Source organism: Heterocephalus glaber, unplaced genomic scaffold (assembly GCF_053883595.1).
Source record: "Heterocephalus glaber isolate CG9 unplaced genomic scaffold, H.glaber_assembly_v1.0 deba00001572, whole genome shotgun sequence".
Lineage (NCBI taxonomy): Eukaryota > Metazoa > Chordata > Mammalia > Rodentia > Bathyergidae > Heterocephalus > Heterocephalus glaber.
Genome location: NW_028258357.1, coordinates 6,269,090 through 6,295,433, shown reverse-complemented (window position 1 = coordinate 6,295,433; position 26,344 = coordinate 6,269,090). Strand labels below are relative to the sequence as shown.

At 34.8% G+C, this 26,344-nt stretch overlaps 1 long non-coding RNA gene and 1 pseudogene across 3 annotated transcripts in view; one reads left to right on the top strand and one right to left on the bottom strand.

The window, feature by feature from the left end:
• Positions 1 to 2,744: 2,744 nt before the first annotated feature.
• The window catches only part of LOC147823554 (uncharacterized), a 46,801-nt gene continuing 23,201 nt past the window's right edge, over positions 2,745 to 26,344 (top strand). The window contains exon 1 of one of the 3 annotated variants that reach the window (XR_015443505.1): positions 2,745 to 3,131. This is a non-coding gene — a long non-coding RNA (uncharacterized LOC147823554). The remainder of the gene's footprint in view (positions 3,132 to 26,344) is intronic. The other 2 variants (XR_015443506.1, XR_015443504.1) reach the window with 2 other exon arrangements.
• The window catches only part of LOC101700278 (N-acetyllactosaminide beta-1,6-N-acetylglucosaminyl-transferase pseudogene), a 29,709-nt pseudogene continuing 9,219 nt past the window's right edge, over positions 5,855 to 26,344 (bottom strand).

Genomic DNA, 26,344 nt, shown 5'->3' with positions numbered 1-26,344 from the left:
TGTTTTAAATATATTAAGGTATACTGGAATAAAAGTATCAAAGGAGATAACCTAAATTAATTTATAAATGTTTCTAAACTCCATTTGAAAGTATTGTACATGAAGTCTTTGGGTTTGATGCTTTGAATATTTTATTAAATTTTGCTGCCAATGCTATTTCATTGGGGGTTCTCCTAAGGAAACTAGAAATCTAAAATATGGACAGATGGAAGAGAATTAGTTTAACTTGAATAAATACAGGTTAATATATCTAGGGCATTATATCTTGAAACAGATTACATGAAAGAGAATTGTTTAACAAACAGTAATGCCAAAAAATATTCCTGAGGGATAGTATGCAATAGGATCTTGTAAACACAGACACATTATAACATTATGCCAACAAAAGCCATTAGTTGGAGGAATAGCCAGAGAAATCATGTCGTGGAACAGAATCGTAGGACTTGGTTTTATAAAACAAGGAAGCAACAGAAGTTCATAAAAATATCATTATTTCAATTTGTATGGCGTAATTCCTTCAAAGACATAATATAATGGCAATAACCCATACTGTGTTTTCATCCTTATTATATAAAAAAAACTGATCAGCCTCTTTGGTAAAATAGAAAAATTGAGTCATAAAGTGAAAACTAAAATGTTGTTTCTTGAAATTTTTGCAATGTTTGCTTTACTATATTAAATTGCCCCTAATGACAAAATGAAAAATTCCTCCAAATGAGAAAAGCAAACTGAAACAAAAAATATAGATAACCCTAAAAGTACAAATTAACCATTTATGTGTACATTACTATGCTCAAGAAGGTAATTCAATCCTGGTGTGTTTGAGCAGGTCTGTGATCCCAACTATGCTGGAGGCTGAGGCTCTGTCCTAATTTGGGGGCCACCAAAGGCAACTATGCAAGATTTGGTCTTAAATTTAAAGTAAAAAAGAGATCTGATGTATCTCAGTGCAAGTGCTAGCCCCTGCCTTCATTTCCTAGTAGCCCCTCAGAAAACAATTAAATATAAAAGGAGTCTACTGTGTACCCTGATTTGGGATGTAACTTAAAATCAATGGGATCTTTCTTATATACAATATTTACTAGAAGAAAAAAATATATATTCATACATTTAAATCAAACGTTAATATGGTTTAAATAGAAAAGATCAGTGTATATAATGAAAAGAGAAATCTTTATTAAATTACTAGAATAGCAAGGAAAAAGTTAAGAGATTTTTAGCAATAGAAACCAAAGGCTTTATGTATAGAGGCATGAGTGTGTGTGAACCATCAACCTAGTTCATAAATGGTGGGTAGAAGGAATTAACATATTTTAAAGAATTAGAGACATCATTTTTGTTATTTATTCTCCCTTAGTGTCTTTCTGCCTTGTATCACTCTGGCCAATTGAAGGAACGTACATTTGTCAAAGCAGAGCAGAAACTATTCTTTGATCAGAGAATGGAGAAGGGAGATTTCACTCTTTAAAGAAACTTCCTCAAAGCAGCAGGCCAGAAGGGATTTCTAGTTTCTTTAGTGTGTGTGTGTGTGTGTGTGTGTGTGTGTGTGTGTGTGGTACTGTTGTTGACTAACATGGTTTGTTGCTTTAGGAGAAATGGAAATTAAAAGTAAAGCACAAATTTAAAGAACAAAAGCTTTAATCAGCAGTTTAGAGGGAATACAGGAAAAGACTCTAGCTTAAGAAGCTGGAGGGGGCACACTGTGATTCATGGGTTCAAACTGGCCCACCTGGAAAGTCAGGCCCCTTTCCAGGATTAGCTGGTAGGCTGGGGTCTGGTGGATCATTTTCTCTTCCCTGATGTCATAGTTCTGGAATCTTTAGGCCTGAGGGATGGTTTGGCTCCCAGGAAAGCACTGTTTGTCTATAATAGCCTCACCCATGGTGCGCTCCTTCTTTCTTGGAAACCAGGTGATCACAGGTTTAAGGCAATGGCCGGAAACTTCAGGGTAGAGCTGAATGTCTCCATAAACCTCTTACCTTGGCGTTCTCAATTTTGAAAGTAGATGAGATCATGTAAATTGAGGGCTAATCAACCCTTTCTGATCAGCTCCTAGACAGAGTATATAAACAACTGGCAGACATGATGGAGAGATGAAAAGAAATTAGCCGCAAGACTTGGAGCGAAAAAGGATACAAAATGAAGGTCAAGCTTTATTTTGCTTTTTGTTATCTATTGGGAATCTGCAAGCCCAAATGAAGCGTCATAGTTCATAGCAAAGAATGTCTCCCTGACTCTCTTCCAGGAGAAAACACAAATCATGCTTTTACTGAGTAGCAGACAAGGTCCCAGGATTCTGTCTGTTCCCCATCCCTCTGGTGGTCTCCTGACTGTGTCATTATTGGTGATTAAACCTAGACTCCTCACGCTAAATTACAGCCTTAGCTCCTTTTTATTTTTTATTTTCAGAGAGCCTCTCCAAGTCAGTAAATTGCCCAGGTTGGGCTGGCACTTGTGATCAGCTGAGTCTCTCGGCGTACTAAGGATACAAGCATGTGCCACCATGTCCTATTAAAAGGGACTTCTTTTATAGCACACAGCAGACTTCACGGGTCAAGGCAAAGGGGAAGAAAAAGGAAGCATGCACAGGTGCTCTTCTTTTGCATTCACTTGTGAAGCTCAAGATTAGGGAACAGCAAAAGTCTGGGAAGTGTGTGTGATCTGTTAATTGCAAAGTCCCAGGATACAAGCACAGAACAGCTCCCAAAGGCCTGCATGTGGAACCAATCAGTGCTCAGTTCTTCTCAAGAGAACTGGAGTGAGTCTTCAGCTGGATGGCCTAAAGCTGACATCAGCCTTAGGAGTGGGAGATATAAAAGTTCAGTCTCCATTGAGGTCTCTGCTATTGTGTTTGCTCTTACACAGTAGTCTGGTCTCATGGTGTAGAGCATACTTTTTCCTACTTTTGGTTGCTCCAAATTTGCTCTGCAGAGTCTGTTTCTTTTCCTACCTTTAATATAAAACCTTGCTAAGTTTTGCACTGGAGCAATTCTTTGCTCAGGACAGAAAGAACCTGGAAACCAACTCTGGAAGAAGACTACCCCACTGCCAACTTGGATATTTCTGATGTGTGCTGGCTTTGCAGTTTGATCTACCTTCGTTCTGAGGAGTAAGCACAGCTTCAAGAACAGGTGAGGCATGTATAAAAATGCTGGGGACATCTCAGGGGCTGTTTAGGTAACACTTCTTTTGAATGTGAGCTGTAAAAATTATGTTAAGTGTTATGTTTTAACAATTGAGTAATTTGCATTTATAAACACTACGAACCATTTCTGAATATATTGGTATAGATATAAATATCTTTCTCTCCCATCCCGTGATATCAGATATCCATGATATCCATGTCTCTTGTTCTTTAGTTTATGCTGAGACCAAGACTATACTGTATCTTCCTTTCTTTAGCATGTTAAGGAAGATGTGTTGACAAAGAGTAGAGCCCAGTAATTGCTAGTTTCATGGATGAATATAATTTTGCCCCTTCTTAACTAATTTTATGTTGCCATTTATCATCATTCTTTAATGTTATTTCTTCAATTGACTTTTAGCTTAGAGAGGTATTTCTTTATGAAAATTATAACATTAATTTTCCTTATTGTATTTTTAGGTACATTGTTTAACCTCATTTGAAATTACTTTTGTTGTAGGACTAAAGTGAAGTTATTATTTCTTTTTCATAACTGACAGTATGAAAAGATGAAGTTAGACTTCCAAAAACATTTTTTCTGACATTTCCAGTCACATCTAATCTCAGTAAAACAAAGATTTAAAAATGACATATAAGCATAAATGCTAAAACTGTAGTTTTTTAAAAAATGTATTAATTTATTTCCAAGGGGTGGGGAAACAGAACATCCAAAGCAAAGATGAATACAGTAGTTTCAGGGCATCCCAAACAGGGCACTCTTCCGAAAATGACAAGGATTTAACGTACACAGAGATGACCGACAGACATGTAAACATCTGCTCCAGAAAAATTTCTCATCCTGCATGAGAAAGATCCAGTGTAAAACATATCTTCTTCCCAGGCACCACTATTCAAATAATTAGTTGAAACAACTGTTCAGACTTCACCCCTGGCCTGCAGCACATTCTCTTACCCTTCAACCCTTTCCTGCCCCATGTAATTTCACTTTTTTCAGAAGCAGGAAAAAAAAGCTTTACATCAAAGTCATTCCCTTTAAATATGATTAATATTCAACAGGTACAATTATAGAAAAAATAAAATTGTGTTAATTAAATGTATCATCAGTTTTACTATGTGCGTTACCTTAGAATAAATAAATAAGGACTCAGGATTAGAGGAGCACTACAGTAGACTTCACATTTTTCTGAGGTGACAGGACTTTTTCTCAATATTAACCTTGAGCCCATTCTTAAAAATCTACCTTTTCTGGTGTATTAAATATGGCTTTATTTCACCTTCTCTCACACTCCACCTCAGGAAATGAACTGAGAAGACCAGTAAGAGAATTCCAATTCTCAGGCAGAGAGTTAGTTCCCTGATGCAGCCTCAGAGGCTCCATCTGTGGAATGGGGGGATCAGGAGAACCCCGGGAGACTGACAAGAGGTTTGAATGAAAGGAGGAAGAGGAAGCCAGTGGAACAGCTAGAATGCAGCAGGCTGGAGGGAGCTTCTGTCCCATTTCTCCCACTTCCTTCTAACCACCTGATTTAGCTCTCAATAGGAAATAACCCATCTCTGTCTGATATAACAGTATATGATTACACTTAGGAATGTGTTTGACACAAACACTTCGTAAGATTCTCCACAACAGGTTATCCAGTGTTAACATGATTTCCAAGAGTTGTGCTATTAATGTGTGTGTGTATCCATGTCCGTCCGTGTCCCTGGGGAGCAAACTTAGGGCATCCTCCTGTTTTGGCCTCCCAACTAGCTAGGATTACAGGCATGTGTCCCCTCACCCAGCTTTATTTCCAAGAGCTTGTGAGTGAAAGCTTCTATCTTATTTTTCTTCTTGTCTTGGCATGTATCTAGAGGATCCCAGGCCCGCACATATTTACTGGACATGGGCAGAATGAATGAATGGGGGACAAGTGACATTGTGGCACCCTCCCATAATTGGAAGCTCTTAGGAAGGGCGGCATCCTCAGCACCAGGCACCGAGAAGCTGCTCAAGGAACCCTGAGCTGCAGTAAAGGCCTGCAGGTGGAATCTGGTCTCTGTTTTGCTAGCAGAATAACATTGGGGGAGGGGAGGAGTCAGAGAAGAGGTGGTTTGCTCCCAGGTGTCCCTGACTCCAGGCTGGCTGTGTGTGGCGCCGGCTGACAGGACACCTTCATCCTTGTGGGGATTTCTCAGCTTTTTTGATGGGAAGCGTGGAAGAGAATCAGAGCTCTGTGGCATTTGGCAGAGAACTGTTTTGCATCGCTAGGATCCTTTCCTTGTCGCACCAGACACTTGTTAGTGGTTTCCCTGCACACACAACTTCTGACACAGGCTCGTGCTGCATGAGTGCTGAACTTGGCAACAACATCAGCCCTGTGGGAGGGAAATCGGCCTCTGCTGTGGGTGCCTAAGCCACAGTGGAGGCTGCTGCTGTATCCTCAAAGACTACTCGTGCAGAGGAACTCAGTTCTTATTTTCCCACACAGTGTCAGCTACCATTCTCTCTTCTCTCAGGAATCTTTCTGTGAGAGAATCTTGTGCAAGGATCTGGCAACATTTCATTTGTTACCGATCAGCACAACAGCCTAACACAGAGGTGGGCATCAGAAACTGGCCAAAGCGCCAGGATCACGCTATGCAGCTATCCTGTTAGTTTAGCATCCTTCATAGTGTCCAGTGAGTATTTTGGGTCTAATTATGTCGCTAGGTCCTGGAGCCATCACACCATCACTGTGGTCTTGAAAACCTTAGCGTTGCCAGGGTGAAAGTCTCCGGCCAAGACAGGCTCCTCCTGCCAACTGGGGTCTCCCCAGATGAAAAGCACCAGCTGGGCTGGATGGCAGTTGCGCTCTGATCTCAGGTCTCTCCCGGAGCCTCAGCCCCAGGCACTCCGCAGTGAGCGGGTAAGTATTGAGCTCAAACTTGTTAGCAAACAGGCTGGGAGAATTGATCAGCCACTTTGTCTCCATTTCCATAGATACAGATGGTGTGTACATAGTGGCCATGGCAGTCTCCGTGTTTATCTTCCATGTCAATCCACTTTACAGCTCTAAGATTTTCAGTCCAGATGCATTGGGCATAGAGCCAGGGACACCAGGAATCCTGTTGAGTGTCACCAAGAAATGTTTGTCAGGAGAGTAGGTGTCCTTGGACCAGGACAGTAAGTTCAGTGCTTGCTAGTCTTGCAGTACAAAGTTAGCAAATTCCCTGGTGAGGGCCACGTAGGCAGTGCCAAAGTAGATGGTCATATCGTGAGGAAGAGGGGGTTTTAACTGTGCTGTTTTCTGCACTTAGGAACTTTTGCTTTCTAATAATTTTTGATGGATGTACTTAGTCCACCTGATGGCATGGTCTAGGGGTAGCACCCCGGGGGTCAAATTCTTCCCTATAAACATTTTCAGGTGCTGAACGATCTCCCTGTTGGTCTTCAGAGTGAAATCTTGCCCGCAGGCGTTAATTATGTACTTCCAGGAGTCATCGGAGGCCACCAGGTCTTTCATGCAGTTCAGGTGGGCCTGGAACCTGGAAATTCCCCTGTAGACTAGGGGTTCCATCTTGGAAGCCAGAAAGGCTAAAACTGTAGTTTAATCTTTAATCATACAAGTTATTGTTTCTTTTTTCCCACAGTTAGTAGCACTTTTATTTACTTTGGAGGTATTACCTTTAACTATTAAATATTATCTTTAAATATTAAAATTCTTTCCTAATTTCTGGTATTATTTTGATTTCCACTTTACAAGTGTTGATCTTTTTTGTATATTTATTGTTCACTTATTTTTTTTCTATACATTTTAAATTGTTATTGTTTCTTACATATGATTTTCTCTGAATGCTTTCTGAGATTTATGGATTGTAACTTTCTGTCCACTGACACATCAATAGTATTGGTCTTTAATTCATAGAAAAAATCCTTGAAATTCTATAAAGAATAGAAATAGACTGTTTAAAAGAATGGAGTATGACTCTGTTGGGGGAATCTTTAATTCAACAAAAAGAATTTCGAGCTGATATATCAGGTGGCTTTGTTTTGAGGACCTGAGTTTAAGAAATGGCTTAAGGTAATGTGACTGTGAAATTTATCATCCAAAGAGTTGAGTTGTTGAGAGTGAAAGGCGCTATCATTTTAAATCTGGGTAGTTTCTACTGAGGAAACAGAAATATTTGGTTACCTTTGCTTTAGAGGATTACCTTGACCTTGCAAGCTTCGAGAGTCAGAGATCAATTTTGAAGGCAGTCATTTAAGGATAAATCTTAACAGATGAGTAATATGAGCCATAAAGTTTGGAAGTTGAAAAAGTATAGAGAGGAAAAAAGAATCCAAGAAACTATCATTGCTTATTCTTGATAATGGCACAATGTTCATCCTGTAGTAAGTACTTAAACGGTGCTTAAAATATGAATGAATATCACTGTATGCTCATTTTATTTCTGGGTATATAGTCAAAAAATGAAAACAAGGACTCACACTGATATTCATGTGGTTGTGTTCATGGTATCTCTGTTAACATCAAACAAGAAATAGAATAAGGCCATGTATTAAGGACTGAAAATTTGATTCCCTTAAAGTTTATATGTTGAAACTCTGAGTTTCTATGAAGCTGTATTTACAGCTGGGACTTCTAAAGTAATAAAGAGTAAAGGAGTTATAAAGGGTGAAAAGGCTCTGGGACTCTGGTCTTATGAGATGTCAGAAAGCTTGAATTCTTTCTCTTTCTGCATATGAATCCCAAAGAAAGCATCTTTAGAGCATAATACAAGGCAGTTGTCCACAAGCCAGAAAGAGTCTTAGTAACCACATTGAACAGAATCATGATCTTGGTCTTCTACTCATTAGAATAGTAAGAAAATAAATTTTGCATTGTTAAGCTACCCAGTCTATATTTTGCTATGATAGCCCAAGCTAACTAGTACAAATTGGATACTTCTAAAGTGGGATGTCATTAAAATGACTATCTAAAAATGTGGAAATAGATTTGCATTAGGTAATAGGTTGGAAGAATTTTGAGGTGCAAGCTAATTATCATGAAGGTACCATTGGTAGAAATATAAGTATTAAAGGCAATTTGGCAAAGGTTCAAGAAGAAAAGAGGAAAGCTATGGAGAAAGTTTCTTTCATTTTGAAGAATATATCTACAGTTATGAATAGAATTTTGGCAGAAAAAAGACTTTAATGAACATTTTGATAAAATAGTATTGGAATAGTGTAAAAAAGATTTCCATGTTATAAAGTAACAGAATTTGGCTGATTTGTTCTGGAAGGTAGAACTTACATGTGTTGAAATGGATGTATAGCTGAGGAGTTTTTTGAAGCAATGTGCTAAAGGAGTTACTTGGTTTCTTCTTATAGCTGATAGTAAAATTGAGAAGAGAGAGTCAAATTGAGTTATTATGCAAAAAGAAATCAGAATCTGATCTGGAAGATTTTAAGCTTATTCACATTACCAAAATAGATTGTTCTGAATAAAACACTCAAGCAGTATGGCTGAATAACTATTTGATATAAGATCACAACTATGACTCATTTTTGTAATTATCCATCTCTACAGAAGCTAGAAATAGAGATGGGGTTATACCAGCAGATAAACTTCCAGTTTGAAAGAAAGTATACGGAAAAGCAGGATAGATGAAGGAAAGCTGGTGTGTTCCTTGCTTCAATGGGTTGGGATAACAGCCATTTGCCTGCGCAGATGCTTTATTCTCCGTTCACAAAATGGAAGAGTTAGCCATCAGAGTTGCAGATTTCATCACAGGTCCCAGGGGCAAGGCTGTTTTCTCCTGTTTCACACAGCAGGTTTCCCTACACAGTTGAAGCTAGCCAGATAGTTGTGGGAGTAGTTCAGCTTCTATGACCCAAAAGAGTGGAACCAGCTCAAAACTGAAAGTAATGCTGCTACTATAGAGGGAATGGAGAATAGAATATCAGACAAAAGAGGATTCGTCTTGAACCTTAAAACTAATGGATTTTACCTTCCTAGGTTTTTTATTTCCTTGGGATTTTTCTCTTTTGGAATGGGAATGTCAAGCCTACTTGTGTTCTACTCACTGTCTTTTGGGATTACATAAATTATCTCATTTTACTGGTTCATAGCTAGAGAATTTTACCACAGAATGACATGTACTGTAAATCTTACCAGTATCTCATTAATATTGATATGAAATTTTAGATTTCAAACTTTATTTTAATTTGTTTTTATTTTTAATCTGGCAAAGTTTTATTTCAATTCCAGTTTTTAATGCACCTTGGCTTTTTAGATTGTTGGCTAACAGAACTTTTGTCAATGGGAGTTTTTCTTTATTTTCATTAGTATATGTTTGCTCTTCATGTTAATTGCATACATTATGGGGAGCTGGTACATGTATGTAACACATCTTAATTCTTTTTATGTCCCCTCCCTTTTCCCTTCTCATTCCTCCCTCATCTCTTGGTCTTCTTCCCATTTGTAAAAGATCTATCTCCCTGTTTCCTGTTATCTGTTAGCTTTTATTTTCGTCCTTAATTTATTTATACTTTTAATTTCTCATATAAGAGACATAATAATAGTATTTAAGCATAAACAACAACATAATATTTAAGCTCTGTGTCTGATACATTTCATTTAACATTAAGATCTCAATCGCAGCATGTCCACTGGGTTAAATTTGGGGCATTGAAATGGAATGAATATATTTTTTAAGAGAGAAGGATAAGAATTGGGGAGAGGACAGTGGTAGAATTCTATGGACTTGTGACCCCATGCGTTAGTCAGCTTGACCTTTCCATAATGAAATATCTGAGGAAATTAACTCAAAAGAGAAAAGAGCTTTTTTTACCTTACAGTTCTGGAAGTTGCAGGCCAAGATGAGGTGACTCCATTTTTTGGGTGTGTCCCCAGGGAGGATGCTAATAGCATTGAAGGTGTTATGGTGGTATAAATTACTCATATCCAGAGACAGGAAAACAAGAGCGACTAAGATTCCACACTTCCTTTTAAGAGCATGCTCTCAATGGCCTAAGGACTTCCACTGTTCCCATCTCTAAAGGTTCAGTCACCTCTTAATAGTGGCACCTTGAACACCAACATTTCACTGCATGGACTTTCGGGAGACACCCAATCCATAGCATCTCCATATTCATATATTGAATCCATAACTACCATTATGACTATATTTGAGATAAAACTTTTATGATATAAAATTTTGAGATACAACTTTTATTATCATGAAGGTACAGTTTGATCATATAGCATTTGTCCCTTTTTAAAAAGAGAGAGAGAGAGCATGTCACAGAAAAGTTTATGTGAACATACGGTGAAAATGGTTGACTCCCTACAGGACAAGAAAGAAAATCTTTTAGTCTTTATTTACACTTTCAGTTTTTCACAGTAGAGAAACTATCCAGTATTTATGCATGTATGTCCTATTTATTTCGTTTAAGACTATTGCCTCAATGTGCATCCATTTAGCTATAAATGTCTCTAGTTTCTCGTTCTTTATGGCTGAGTAGTACTCCATTTTATTTTTAAAAATCCACATTTTCTTTATCCAGTCTCCAGTTGATAGGCAATTGGGTTTCTTCCAAGTTTTAGCTATCATGAATTGTGCTGCAATAAACATGGGTGCACATATATCACTGTGGTGTGATGTGAAATAGAAAGGAAAGGGGCAAAGGGGCAAAGGGGAAGGGGAAGTGGGAGGGGTAGGGGAAAAAAAGGGAATGGAATTAATAAGAGAAAAAGAAAAAGTGGAAACAAAGTCTTTGTATATAGGGAGGGATAGAGGGGTTGAAGGGAGGGCAGGGGAATGGGGAAAAAACGAGAACCAAGATGGATTATGTAAAGGTGCAAATTTCTAATGATGAATGTCATCATATTGTATACCTAAAATGTACCAATAAAATTAATTTTAAAAAAGAAAGAAAATCTTACAATGAAACCTATCTTTCTGGGTTCTGGATCTTAGATTTCCACCTTCCTAAACTGTGAGAAAATAAATTTGTGTCATTTCACCCAAATAATTTGTCATTTTTGTTATGACAACTCGAGTAGACTAAGACATCATTTAACACATAGACATCCATAGAATAACATATCTTTGTTTTTGCTGTTGCTGTTGCTGCAATTTTACTTGCATTTCAAGAACATAGAAGCTTTGCCTAAATCCTATAAATGTTTGTTATTTGTGTTTAGTTACTCATTCTTAGCCCCTTTATGCCACTTTAATAATTCTGCCCGAAGTACAGTGATGTCTCTGATTTGTGAATTTAGGAAAAATGAGCTAAGGATGCTCAGACCAGCTTTTCTGTTTTTCTATTTGGAAGCAAACTGCTTGCAGAAGTTTTAGAACACTAGTTCTGCATTCGCTTTTGTTATCAGTCGTGTTTGGACAGGTACCTGTGCTCCACGAAGTAGGAAGGCTTGACCAAGACTATTGATGTTTAAATAGGGGTTGACTGGTTGTTTATGGGATTCACTGAGCAGGACATTGACTTTTATATTCTCTTTTTGTCTCTGGCATAGACTTTTTCAATCCTAATGGTCAATCAAAGGTGATTAAACTGCCCTTCAATACCTGAAATAAAAAGCAGAGAGCTGAATATATTGTTATTAAAGCGTGAGAGATGTTGACCAGGCATAACCCTGAGCCGAGAGCAGACTGCTGATTTTACAGGTATTTGTGGCAGTATAGCATTTCAGGATCAGTGAATTTAGAAAGACTTAAAAGCTTGATGCCATTTTTAGGATGGATTACTGAGGTGTGGATGGATTTTTAGGATGGATTACTCAGATGTGGATTGGTTTTCAGAGAGATCAATTTGAAGTGAGTCTGTTTCTGATTGGTTCACTTTTCAGAAGGTAGTATCTAACTCTGAATGATGGTAAAACTTAGCTCACTGAAGTTCATTTCCCTTGAAATATTGAAAGAGTATATAAGTGTTCTGATGAAACCATTCCGATGACTATTTGTGACCATGGGAACATTTGTGAGAATATTTTTTTGAAAATAATTAATCAGGTTATATTTTGATCTTCCTTGTATTTTTATTTTTTCTTTTGTGTTTTAATTTGTTCAACACATAGTCCAGAAAAAAGGTATTGTTCATTGGCTTCCCACAGAGCAATAAAAAGCACCATTAATGCCTTGGAAATGATTTCCAAGTACAATAATGATGAAAGCCAAAGAAAACCTTAGTATTGTGATTGCTTGCGAAAAGAAGAGAGAATTTTTGCAACACCAAGTATCTTTTGAAATCAAACTTTTACAGGGAAATTAATCACTGTTTTTTCCAGCTCTGTGTAATTTTGCAGTGCTTTTTCTTAGATTCTTGATTATGCTTTATATTTTTTCTTTGTACTCCATCAGTCTGAACAAAGTTAATTGAGTCAATAGCTTTATAAGAGTTTTGTAATGGTTTTCTGTTTATATTCCTTTTATTTGGATTGTGGCAAAGTCATTTTCCTTATGCAGAGAATATGTAGATATTTATTAACAGTAGCAAATATCAGAACAAAACCTTGCAATTTCTTCTTGCCTGTAAACTTCACTTTTTCTTTTGTTTACATGCCTCATTTTTTTAAACTCAGGATTTTTCTTTCATTTTTTTTCTTTCACAAGCAAAATAGCTTCTTTATTATAAGACATTTGAAAGCATAAGTTCACAGTGACTCTTCATGCCTCATCTTTCATGGTGTGTTTCCTTTTCATACTCATTCTCAATGTTTGTACTCTTAATGTTCAATATAAGACCCGTGGTTCCTTTTTTTATTATTATTATTTAGGAATTTTTCCCACCTGGAAATTTCCCCAACACTTTCTCAAGATTATTCATTTGCCTTGAATTTTCAATCTCTCACATTTCAAAAATCAGCTCAAAATCTGTGACTACCTTTGCATCTTTCTTCATTGTGTCCATGGAATATGTCATGCCAATATCTTCTTTAAAGTGTTGCTTTAATGATTATTTAGATAACTATATGGTATTTAGAACACCACATAGTCCAGAACAAGTGCTTGGCATGTTAAGATTCTTATTTTAAAATGCCCCCACAGCAGGCTTTACATAACTGATTATAATTTATGTATTTTAGTGCTTGCTAAAACTTGTTGTCTCTGGATGTCAGAAAATATGTTTTATTTTTGTTCATCTGCATCACATACAACTATTGATATGTAGGTTCAGGATAAGTTTATGGGCATAATGAATGTTAAAAAAATCTAAATGTTGTCATTTTCCTGTCACTGTAAGGAAATACTTAAGATTGATATATAAAGGAAAACTATTTATTTTTGGTGATAGTTTGGAGGTTCCAGTTTATGACTGACTGGGCCCATTTCTTTGGACATGTACAAAGCAGTATATCATGGCAGGAGTGTATGATAGAGAACCAATAACAAGAAGAAGGAAAAAGCAGCATCAAACACATTACTGGGAGGGCACATCCCCAGTGACCTAAGCATCTCTCACAAGCTCAGTCTCCTAATGGTACACAATATCTTCCTGTGGGACCATGCTGGAGACCAAACCTTTTACAGCATAGACCTTCAGTACTATATTTCTTTAACATAAGCCTTTGGAGGACATTCAGCATCCAAACTATAGCACCATTTTATTGTAATTCAAATACATTTAATATAATAAATATTTAAATATTCTGTTCATGAAATGGCCATAGATCTTGAACCAGGGATTTAAAATGAACAACTTATGTATAGGTATCAATGTTTAGAAGATTAAAATTACATAGGATTCTAAAATAGGAATATAATCATTAAAAATCACTAAAATTACATATCGTTAAAATGTACAATCATTATAAATGTAAATTTGCTTTATATAAATATAAATTTGCATTTATAAAAATATAAATGGATATATAATTTAAGAAAATCATGAGAAAATTGACATTTCACTAGGAAACTAGACTTTTCATAACTATTGTATTGGTGAGAGAGTTTGATGGGAACTAGGAAGCAGACAGCTCTAGACCAAAAGAAAAATGGAAGCTAGTGTTTAGTCACATTAAATTATACACCATGTCACAAAAATACCAAAAAACTCTCCTAACATAACATTAAAATATCCACAGATGACAAACTCCAAATTAAAAAAATCATCATAATAGCCAGTATAACAGGTGGAGAGGTACTATTTTGAATAGTATAATATTAGAATTTCTAAGCTAACATTAACAAAGAGTAATGTCCCTGGGATCATTTGAATTGTCTGAAGGTCAGCATGCTTGAGTTTAATAGGAGCTGAGTAATAGCTGTTCCATCCTGGTAGCCAACAGCAGAGTTTCCCATAGGCAGCTAACATCATTTCCCTTTTTCTCGTTGACATTAAGCCAGAATTTTACTGCCAAGGATTTCATCATATTTGCATGGTTATATCCTTTTACATCACGATGCTTTGTTCATTTACTTGTATTTTTAATTCTTGGAGAGGATTGAGATTATGACCTGGTATAGTGTAATCAATGAAAATGAATTGCCAAAGTCCATTGCAGATTGAAATCCTGTGTTTACCTCTTACGAGACTTCAAAAAATTAGCAATTCCACACTTCTTTTAACATGATGTCAGTTTTAAATATATGTACAATTATTTGCATTAATTTTGGAGGAATAATATATTTTAACTTAATTTTGGAATTAAAATACGATATTTTATATGTCCTTGTGAACTTTATTATTTTAAGAATTATTTCAAATAAAAATTTAATTCTGGACATTCATAATTTCTCATTGACATTTTATTAACAATCATATTGACTATAAGCAATGGTAATATAAACTCATTTTCAAAGCTGGTGCATATTACAGCTCAATAGGAACAAAAGAGTAACCAAAACAGAATAAAAATAATTAAATTTAAAGCCAAAACTAATTTTTCCTTTAATGTAAATTCTAAAGCAACTGATAAACAATGTATGTACTTACAATTAATAATTATAAGTACTATAAGTATATAGACATATATAGTACCATTTCTTCTCTAAACAAAATAATTTGAGATGAATAATTATAACCTATTTTTGAGGTTTATAATTTTTAATAGTTTTTCTCCATTGTCTAATTCAATAGAACAAATATGTCTTATTTCCCTTTTATTAAGTAGGGACTGTTTATATTCAAAAGTGTAAAAAATTTTGTCCAACAAAAGAATATTATACAGTTGTTCAGTATTAAGAAAATATTTGCCTCTTAAATTATAGTTCCATATTTTTAATTTATAATTACACAAATATTGCCTGAAAACAGTTTCCATCCATGGTGCCTTTTTTTACCAAAAGCAAAATCCACATATTTATATCCACATATGTAGTATCCACATATGTAGTAATGGAAATGATTTTATCATAATTAAAATTATATCCCTTTCCATTATTCTGAAAATTGATTTATGATGTGTGACCAAAATGGGGTCACATTGTATTAGTTAAAATTTGTCTAATATCCTTCTAAGAATCGTTTTTTTCTTTAAACTTAATGTATATTTATATTTTATTTATATTATTGATCTATGCTATTAATTTTTAATTGAAAGAAATAATCTAACATCCTTCATTTTTTCTTCCACATATATCTATTTTCTCCCAGGGTGTCTCTTGGCCCTCTTTTGTGGTATCTTAGTAGTATTTGTATATGTGTGAAATCTGTATTATCAAATAAATAACATGACTACCAAACAAGCTCTCCAGAATCTTCTGAGGGATAATTTAGAAAGCAATAATGAAGACTACAATTCCAACAACACCGATAGAAAGAATCCACCAGGCAGGGCAAGCAATTAAACAGAGGGGAAAATCAGGAAGCCAACAATAGGAAAATAGTACGGCAAGGATTCATTTTTAATTCTACACAATTGTTATGCTTTCTTGGTTACTTAAGTTTAAGTCTAACCCTTCTACAGATTTTTTGTTTTTACACGTTTTATAGCTGATATGCAAATTCTAAAGCAAAATTTTCTTTATAACAATGAAAAAATTGGATCATTTTTATGTAGCCCTTTTTTCCAAGTTTCTGAAGATAGTTTATATCATATTGCAAAATCCATCTCAATTATCACATATTCAATAATAATTTCCATGATCTTTCTTCATATTCTTATTATTAGTGAAAGTCACACATACGTGCTTAATTTCAATAATATGGTGTAGCAGTCACTTTTCCATTACTGGGTTAACCAGATAAACCCAATTTTAAGGAAGCTAGGGAGTTTGTTTGTTTGTTTGTTTGTTTAAAAGAGTTTTCAGTTCATGGTTGGATGGTTCAAAGGCAGAAACATATATAAAGGAAAGCTGCTCAACCTATGGCAGCTAGGAAACAGAGACAGAGGGAAGAGCTGGAGCTAGAGATATACCTTCCAGCAGCATGCCCAGTGACCCATCTCCTCTGACCAGGACCCACTTGCTGAGAGCACATTTAGCTTTTAATCCACTCATGAGTATAGCTTTCCCATGATCCAATTGCTTTTGGAACACATGACATTTTCAGGGCAAATTTGTAATTCTAAATCATTACAGGTAGTGAATAGCAAACTGTCATACGTGTGGAAGTTGGAGACATAGAAACTTTGGCAAAAGACACTAATACAAAGTTCATATAATTGAAAGGGTAATGAAGCAGGTAACGGTTTATTATGGACTGTCAAATAACTTGGCAAGCCCACTCACTTGGCTTAACTTTTCACTGCTTCCAACTAAGTCTAAATGCATATCATCTCTTTGTAGTCTAGCACAGTAGCCTCTAAACCAGATTTGACAATCTGGTTTATAGCAATTCTCTATTTATGCTCTAGAGTATAGTCACAGTGTACTTTTCAGAATACCAGTATGACTACATGTTTATGACCTAAAACTCTGAAGTGATTCACCAATATTTTAGAACTGAGAATAATGCCCTGTAGCATGGGCTGTTACCTGATTACCTATGAATTTTCATATTGTATAACTCACATATCTTTTCCCTGGTCATTGTAGCTATTTTCTTTTAAAAACATTTCATACATTTTCGTAAAACAGCTTATGTGTGAGTTATATTCTCAAGCATCTCCTTCCTATTAGCTCCTCTCATTCTTCAAATTTCATGTCAAACCTTGTTTTCTCACATGAATGTACTCCCAGGCTGGCTTAGATTCTATTGTGTGTCTACATGAGTAGTTTTGTCATGTGTTTTTCCTTTTATGTCATTTGATTAATACCTCCCTCACACACCATGGGGCTATGTATGTAATGTTCTCTAAGATATAATAGATACTCAATAATCTTTTGGTGCCTGGGTGTGCCAAAAAGAAAATATTTTTAAAAGCTTATGTTCTATTTGCTAGTGAACATCAAATAGTATTAAAAGTAATAATCTAACAAATGATTTTATCATTTTCATATTAAAATCTCAAATATAGCCTTTCTGTTTTAGGCTTAGCATTTAAACCATTACATATCATTGTTATACAATCCATATGATCAACATTGTTTTTAAATTGCTTGATAGCATGATTGCCAGTGGTATATGTGTGTAATTTATTTGATAAAGTACTTATTAACTGATTGATTGCTTTTATATTTTTGGTGTTTCTGAAAGGTATCAGAATTGAAATTACCATCTTTTCTACACAGAGTGATAATATTCTCTTGACCAGTATCGTAGAATGCTCATAAATGGTTTTAGGGATCAAAGTAGCAGCTTCAGTGAGATAGCAAATTACAAAGTCAGAAAGAAGTTTAGGAGTCTTTATCTTTTTGTCATTATAAATCACTTTATGTACAATTCTTTTACTTATATTTCCACCACCTTATTATTAAAGCATGTTGAAGTTTAGATGTTTTTGATGTTAGGAAAACCCTGCAGGAAAAAGAACAATGTTGTGTTAAAAAAATAACAAGTAATTTCTTCAAAAGGTCAGAACATAGTAACACCATTCACTTGTTTTGTATCAAAACAGAGATTGTTTTTATATAAACCAAATTGCGTGAAAAATAAATATAGTGACTACTGGTAAGATTATAGCTGTGTAATTTTTAAATCTGGCCTCAAAATATGCTACCTATTTGAAAAACGTGTCATTTTTATAATGAGCTTACATCAGTACAAAGTGTCAGACGAGTAGCTCCAGGGTGCGAAGATCTGTTTGTCCACCTACTTTGCATCCTATTTTTGATCTTTAAAAGCAAAGTGATGTGCTGTGTATGTGTTATCATTCCTTAGCTCCACTATTTCTGACACCTTTTCTCATACAATTCTCAACAATAAAAGGATGACAGGAAAAAAAGCTTCCTTTCATCATCAAAAGTATCAGTACCACTACAAATACTATGGGAAAAAATGGACTTCTTACAGAGTGCTCTTGTTTCCCACATATTTACATTTTCTTCTGTTTTGTTTAGAGGTAACAGATGGTTGGGTGGTGATTTGTGATGCTAATTAGGCTACTGTGTTTTCAGCTAACCTTAGGTAGATGCAGTCCTATGAGGGCTGCTTACCACTATACCACTTTAAAATGCTGCAGCTAACCATTAAACACCTTTAGTAATTAACTTTTTATAAACAATGAAGCTATGATTAACACTAGTATATTAAATGTACTGGCATTTTGGAAGAGTGATTTTCAAGTTTCAACAGAGCTCACAAACTAGTAGGCATGAAACAGATGGAAACTAAGAGTAGTTTTACCTAACTCCTTGAATTCCATAGTGTGGAGAGATAGAAGGAATGCCTATGAAAGCAGAAAAAGGCACAGATAAGAGATGGGGAAATTTAGTCTAATCATGTTGGTCAAAGTATTAAATCAGGAAAAAAAAAGTTTACATAATATTCATTAAGCTGTGTAGGAAAGAACCATGATGAGATTTATAAATAGGGCTCCCTGTTCTATAAAAAGGAGTATTTTCATCCAAATCAAGTATACCTCTTCTTCAAATGTTGCAAGAATTATAAATGATATTTGGATCCAGATGTATTAAATAACATCTTAAATTTATTAATTGGTAAATTAACTAACATTGTATAGGAGAAACATACTTAGATTTCAAGAAATTGCTACATGTTAATATTAAATATATTCTCCTGATCCTAAAATAATATTTTTAATCTTCTATAAATTTTTTGAGAATTGTAATTATTTAAAATTTTGTTTGATCTGATATGAGCTAACATTTAGATATACAAAGTTGTTGGAAATGAGTACTAAATGTAAGTGTAATGTTTGACTCACTATTGAATTTTGAGATAGTATATATGATTTCATGCCTGCCAGTACATGTATTTATCTGTCCCGAGGCAGGAGCATAGAGAAGGAGCTAAAAGTGATGGAGTTAAACACCTGGATCTAATTCTGTTTCTACCATTTACTAGGCTTGTGATATTTGACAAGACCCTTAACTCTCTTTAAGTTAAATTTCCCCAAGGTACATAATTCAACAGGGCTTCTGTGAAAAGTAAAAGGATTCTTATTAAATGTTATGCATACAACCTATAACAGGTTACATACTCTACAGTTGATGATGGATATTATCATTGCCTTTGGCAGGCAATGTGAAAGAAAAAATCATGTGTAAGTATAATACATATTCTAGTAGTAAGCACAGATTAACAATTTGTTTCCTTGGAAATTTATAAAAATTGTGCCAATGCCATATAATTACAGTTTCTGTGTTGGATGCTTGTGTTCTCTGAGAACTCAAAAGAATTGAAAAATTTAAATATGCATCATCCATACTTGGGATAATAAGCACTTTCTGTGCACAAAGTCATCTTGGAAATGGCCTGTTTTTTAAAATAGAGTTACACTGGAGATACTGAACTGCATTTCTAATATGCAAATTTCCATGATAAAAAATATTTTAAATCATTTCTTTCATTGATACTAAGTATGTTTTTGCCTTGAGATTTATAAGTCTTATATAGTCTTATATTTCCACTAAGTCCCAAGCTTGTGGAATCTAGTAGAATCAATAAAGAGCTTACCTTTTCATAGATTTGCACTATATTTATTAACATTGCAAAATGGCTCAAAATTAGCATTAATGTTTTGTCTGCAGATATTCAACTAATAGTGTTTGACTTCCAGTGTTCCATCATTTATTTACAAATATAAGTGTTTCATATTTCAAGTTAACAGAGAATATCAAAATTTCAACTAAAAGTTTACATAAATTGTATTTTTCTCAGAAACTTTTATCCCTATTTCAACATGTAAATAATTTGTTTTATAGATTTGATTTCTCTAAATATATATTTGCTTAACTTTAGTATAATTAGAGCTCAGAAAACCTACATGACTACGGAACAAAATGAAAAATAGATTATACTCCCAAAATTTAAAATTAATAAAAGTCATAAGTATAATCCAGATATTTTGCCTTCCACTGAAATACACTTTCAACTACATGTCGCTTCTTCATTGCAAGTGTTCCTGTGTGCACATACTCATAAGAGTGTCTTTGTATGAGTATGCGTGTATCACTGTAATGTGATACCTTTAACTCATGTTAAGTGAAGTAAATAAGATTTATAAGCTTAAATATCACATTCCTTATATGAGAAACTCAAAATATGAGCAAAACAAAATGAAAGATAATAGGAAACAGGGCTATGGATCCTTTGCAAATGGGAAGAGATGGATGGAGGAGAGAGGCAGAAGGAGGAGAGGGAAAGGGGCTGGAAAAGAGTTGGAGTGTGTGACGTACATGTGCCTGTTCTCCACACGAAATGTCATCATTGTCTACTGCAATCATGTACTAACAAAATGAAAACTAAAGAAAGAAATGAAGTCTGGTGGAAGGTCTTTGGGTAACTGAGATTAAGGCAGTTTGGGGAGGACTCTGAGTTAGTTCTTGTGGGAATGAGTTGTTTTCATGATCTTGACTTCTGGGTCACTCCCTGGCTTCTTGTCTGGCGATGAAATATTTTGTGCTCCTGTGTGCTTCTCATGACCATTATGACATCATCCTTCATAAGGATGTCACCAGAGCCAAGCTGATGCTGCCTGGCATCATGCCCTCGAACCACCAGAACTATCCGTTGAATAAACTCCTTTTCTTTACAAAATTAGCCTGCCTTGGGGCATATTGTTATAGTAACAGAACACAGGCTGATACACTGATTCTAAACAGAAAATGGCCACTCCTAACTCATTCCTCAAAAAAATCTATCCTGTCATGTAGAGGTCCTGAGTTCTCTATCCAAGACTGAAATGAAATCAAATCATCATCTGGACAGAAATAATAGTTCAGTCTTTATGTAATGCACCAGCCTTGGGGAGGTACACACTTCTTGTAACAATGTCTATGAGGTTAAATAAATGTCCATATAACCAAAATCCATGGCTCAAGCCTACAGAAGGAAAGTAAGAGAGGTAATTTCCTCAGTAATTCTACTTTGTACCATAGGAAAAAGCTTTATGTGAAAGACTGTATGTTAATGTGTTCAAACTTTTATTCTCTGTCTCTCTGAATTCTACCATAATAAACTCAAAAACTCTTGCAAATGCAGGTAATAATTCTTAGGGAACTTTTATTAAAAACACAAGTGCAAAATAAACTACATTTTTACCCACCATATTGTTATAAGAATAATTATACTTTGTACATATACTTTATATAAATGTATTCTTTAATAGTAAAATATATTTTTACTGAAACATGTTATAACTATGCATTTATACAGGATATATTTTAAATATCATATAACTTGAATAATTACACTTTAAGCATGGACTTTGCGTAATTGTTTTCTCCTGCAAAAGACATCTTTTCCACAAAAATTTGTGTAATACTCTTAAAATTATACATGAGTTTTGACTTGGTTTTGTTTGTTTCTCAGGTAGTAAAGAGAACTTATAGAAATGATTATTACCAGAAATTAGTTTCTGCAAAATGTCGTAATTGTGTTGTGTCTCATGCTATTAGTATCATTCTGATATCTGACTGGGAGTGCCTTAGAAACTGGTCTTCTCAATCCTGATATGTATGCAACTAGTTGATGGTTATGTCTCTTTACATGAAATACAGATGTCAAATGTGATGCTTTTTCAGATATTTTTAGTGTTAGGTAGAGTTCAGAAAATTTAATTCACCAGTTTATGACTGGGTTGTTTTATAATGCCAATAGAGAAAATTGTCTTTTTAAAATCCACTTCCTTAGGCAGAAAAATAAAATACTTCATACAATTTCAGGTTTAAAAATACCTCACATAAATCATATTGAACTTGTTTAGTATCTTGACTGTGATTAGCTACACATATCTACACAGGCGTCAAAACTATGGAAACTAACAGGCCCACAGAGACACAGGTGAGTACAACTAAGGTTGATTAAATCTGAATAAGATCAGAATGCTGTACCGATGTCAATATCTTGGTCATCTCATTACACTATAGTATTGTAAAATGTTACCATTAAGGGAAATGGGGCAACTATGGAAGGAATATTTCTGTATTATAATTTAAAATTGCATGTTAATCTATAGTTCTAATAATATTTTCCTACGTCAAATTTTATGTTACTTTTTAATAATCTTGTCCCTATTCAATGCAATTAAAGAAAAAAATTTGACATCACATGCATATTCATTTTGGATCATTTGGAAGTTCATCTCAAGGAAATTTATTAAACTAATTTAGTTTGTTATGAAACTCTAGGCAAATGAATTTCATAAAATATTTATATAATGTCTGATTGTTTAAAATAAGGCATGACTGTTTTTTATTATATTTTGAGGAAGGATCAAAATGATCATTTGCTATTGGAAACCAAGGAATTCATTATGTAGCTAATTGTGCTTGATAAGCAAGAGCTCAAAATGAGCAAATGAACAAATGAATTTAAAAATGAGACAAAGAGAAAAACAAGTTATATAGACATTATATAACCAGAGAAGTTATATAGATGGCACATAAACACATACAAAGATGTTCCCCATCATGTATTAGTAAGAAATACAAGTTAAATGAGATATCACTGCACACCTATTAAAAAGGTCAAAATCTGAAACCCTGACACCAGTAGTGGTGAGAATGAACAGCAGTACGAACTCTCAGGGGCTGGAGTGTCTTAAAGTAGAGCACTATTGAGGCCATCAGTTTGTTTGGTTTTTTCAGGGCTAGAGACCAAACTCAGAAAACGAAACTAAATAGCTCTCATTTACTACAAGTGGGAATAAAAAATGCTACAACTGTATTTTTTGGAATACAGTTTAGTAGATTTTTATAATGTATGATTTCAGCCTTGTATCCTTTGGTATTTACAGAAAAGATTTGAAACCGTATGTCTACACAAAATCCCAAACTCAGATTTTTACTGCAGCTGTATTTATAATTGTCCAAACTTAAAGCTGTCAAAGTGTCCTTTAGCAGGTGAATGGGAAATAAACTAGTACATTCGAAAAAGAAAGGTTATTCAGTGCTTAATATTAACAACAACATAAACAACAAAATTATCAAGTCATGAATAGATACGGAGGGAATTTAAATGCATATTACTGGATGAAAGAAACTAAGCTGAAAAATCTGCATCTTGTATGATTCCAAATATATGGCATCTGACAAAGACATATATGTAGGCAATAAAAGATAAGTAACTGCCAGTGGTTGAAGGTGCAAAAAGAGAGGAATAGGCAGAACACAGATAATTTTAGGAAAATGAATCTACTCTGTATGATACCATAATAATGGTTACATGACATGATAAATTTGCATGGACTCATAGAATATACAATTTCAAAATACAGCCTAATACAAATTATGGATGTTGTGTTACTGCGATACATCAGTGTAGGTTTTTTAATAGGTTCCTCAATGTAGATTTGTCAGCAAATGGCCCATTTTGGCGGGGAATTTGAGAGAGGCTAAGCTTGGATGGAGACATGGATATCTGGTAAATCTTGCCATCATCCTGTAATTTTATTATGAACTTAAAACTGGTCTAAACATTGAACTCTTAATTAAAATCTAGACACTGTCTTTCATGTGTTATAATTTTTTCATTGTGTTCTTTAAGCTTGCTTATTTCTTGACTTCCACACTTTATTTTCAATCTATTCTCCATGGAACAGCTGGACTAGTCCTTTTTTAAAAAACCAAACTAGGGCCAGGGATTTAGCTCAGTGGTTCTGGGACTGCCTCGCAAGCACACAAGGTCCTGAGTTCGATCCCTGGTACCAAAGGGAAAAAAAAAAAAAAAGCAATCTAGTCTCCCACTGTCTGCCAAATTCCTCAATACTTCATGAGATTAAAAGCAGATTTACCAGGAAGCATATGAAATTAAAGCTTAAAGTCTGTGACATATACAGACTACTCATAATGCCTTGTGCTCATTTTTGTGTTGCAATTTTCTATTCTTAAAGAGGGAAGAATATGACTAAACTTCAGGCCTCTTAGAGTTTGTATTCAGTGCTGCCTGTCATTTTCTCAGATTACTTCTGTCTTCTTATTTCTCCCTATTGCTAGTGGTACCATCCCAATTCCTCATTCTCTTTCTGCCTAGATAACTTTAATAGCCAAATGATCATGCCTTCTCCTGACAAACGGAAAATGTCCCACGCATTTCTACCTGTAATCCTGGAGTCTTATACCAAAACCATTTCCCAATTTCCTCCTTGAAAATCTGAAGAGACTCTTCCTATCTAAAGGTAATGGTCTGAAGCTCTCTACTTCTCCCTCAATCAAACTACTCCTTTCTCACCTGTGCTCAAATTTTTCTTCAGTTTCAATTTTCAAGCAAATGTTTTAACATTTTCAGGTTTGTCTTTTCTCAGGTGATACAGAAGTATTATACCAATACAACAAATAAAACCTTATTCAAACTCCTGTTCTTATACAGCTACTGCCCTTGCTCTTTTCTGAGCTAATCCTCTTAAAGTGATGATGAACAACTTGTGTTTTTTTGAGTTCTTACCTCTCCCCTTCTCTAAAACTTATTTACAGGATCATAAACTTCATCCTCCTAAATTGAATAGATTTTTTAAAAAATCAATCTCAGTCTGGTTTTGTTGCTTTCCTATGGCCACTTCATTCCTGATACACTGCCGTGGAGTCTGTGCGTTAGCAGAATTCTGGTTTCCACCTTCTGGACTAAGTGTGCCTCTGTGTGACTACTGCATTGTAAAGTACCGAAATGTTCCAATACTATGTTTACTTTTCCCAAATTACTTTTAACAACCCTATTTACCTTCGTAATATTAAATAACATCCATATGTTCATTCATTTATACAGCCATTGCATGTTGAACAGCCACATTGTGAGAGGCATTGTGTCTAGTGAGGGGGATAAAATTAGAGTGAAAGTGACATTCGTTAACCTGTAATCAAATTGCCATGCAAGTATACTGCTAAGTACAATCTGTGATCAGTAATACATGGGAAAAATACACAAAACTCAAGGAAAGTAAAAACTTAGACCTGCTATGGTAAGGTTTTCCTTGGGGCCCTTATATTTCAGCTGCAATTAAATACTGAAACAGGAATTCATTTAACTTATTAATTTATTGAAAGTATTAAAGTATCACAGGTTTGGCCAAGAGAAAAAAATGTTGAGGCAATTACAGGGCTTTTAAATGTTTAGCTACTTTATCATAATTTTTGAATTAACTTGGGATGATGTTTTAATTTGCTTTTGTGAAATGGTGTCTTTAGTGGAATGTGTTAGGAGTATTGGTTTTTTTAAAAATAATTTTATTGGTACGTTAGGTATACAATATAATGAAATTCATCACTGGAAATTTGCACCTTTACATAATCTCTCTTGGTTCTTATTTTATCCCTATTCTCCTGCCCCCCCCTTAACTACTTCACCCCTCCCCCACTTATAAAGACTTTGTTTCCATTTTTTCATTTTCTCATATTCCATTCCCTTCTTTCCTTTGCCCTACTCCTCCTACTTCCCCTTCCCTTTTGTCCCTTTTCTTCCTATTTCACATTATCTATTATACCTTTTATTCCTTATTTACACTTTCAATTTCTCACACTAGAGAAACTATTTGGTATTTATACATGTTTTTCCTATTTATTTCACTTAAGAGTATCACTTCAATGTGCATCCATTTAGCTGTAAATGTCTCTAATTTCTAATTTTTTATGGCTGAGTAGTACTCCATTTTATAAAAAAAAAACACACACATTTTCTTTATCCGGCCTGCAGTTGATGGGCAATTGGGCTACTTCCAAGTTTTAGCTATTACAAATTGTGCTGCTATGAACACCGGTGCACATAAATCGCTGTGGTATGATTCTTTTAATTCTTTGGGG